The sequence below is a fragment of the Nematostella vectensis genome, chromosome 10, assembly GCF_932526225.1.
Source record: "Nematostella vectensis chromosome 10, jaNemVect1.1, whole genome shotgun sequence".
NCBI lineage: Eukaryota > Metazoa > Cnidaria > Anthozoa > Actiniaria > Edwardsiidae > Nematostella > Nematostella vectensis.
This window is the reverse complement of record NC_064043.1, coordinates 10,454,514-10,455,328: the sequence shown is the minus strand read 5'-3', so window position 1 is coordinate 10,455,328 and position 815 is coordinate 10,454,514.

Sequence of the window (815 nt, the reverse complement as noted above, 5' to 3'; positions counted from 1 at the left end):
GTACTGATGGATCCTATTGTTTAGCTGTCACGCTACCGTTTCCGCTTCGAAAGCCGCTCTACGGGTGGTACATGAGATCCAAATAACTCCTGGGTGTTGTTTATTCTATGCACTGCGCTAAAAGTTCTCTTCTTTTCTTATTCTTTTAAGAATAAATAATAAATTTAAATAATTTTGAGTCGAATACTTGTATTTCTAGTAATACTATATTTTTTTGTTTTACTTTGGCTCTCGGTACACCGACTTCTTATGAACGAAATATGACTTCTATTTACATATTCTGAACAGTTCATTCTCCCCAACTAATGGGCCATGCCCACATGCAATGTTTTTCGTTCTGATGAAATGGTAATCCTCTTCCGATTCTGCAAACAAGCTACACAACCTTTCCCTCGTAAATAATTATATAAACCTATATTATTTCAGTTTAACATATGAATTTCCCTGCGCACACCCCCGACCCTCTTAGCAAGTTCTGGCAACGAGAATAGTTAAGTTCTCTTCTTTTCTTATTGTTATGAAACAAGCGATTAGTTAATGAGTTAAGAAGGATGGAACGCTTAAAAGACTTGTGTATGCATGTATTGTTTTGAAAGAGGAGCTGGAATGTAAGCAAAATGAATAATAGGAGATTCCATGTAAAGGAATGATACCTATTCTCGAGTTGTGAGTTATATAAATAGAATAAAGAAAGCTAATACAGGGGAGGTAAAAGTATTACGAAATGGGAGCAACTGCAGAATACCCGTCCACAAAGAGTTAACAATGAGACTTCACAACTTGATTTCTATAGAACGAGGCAGTAAATACAAGGA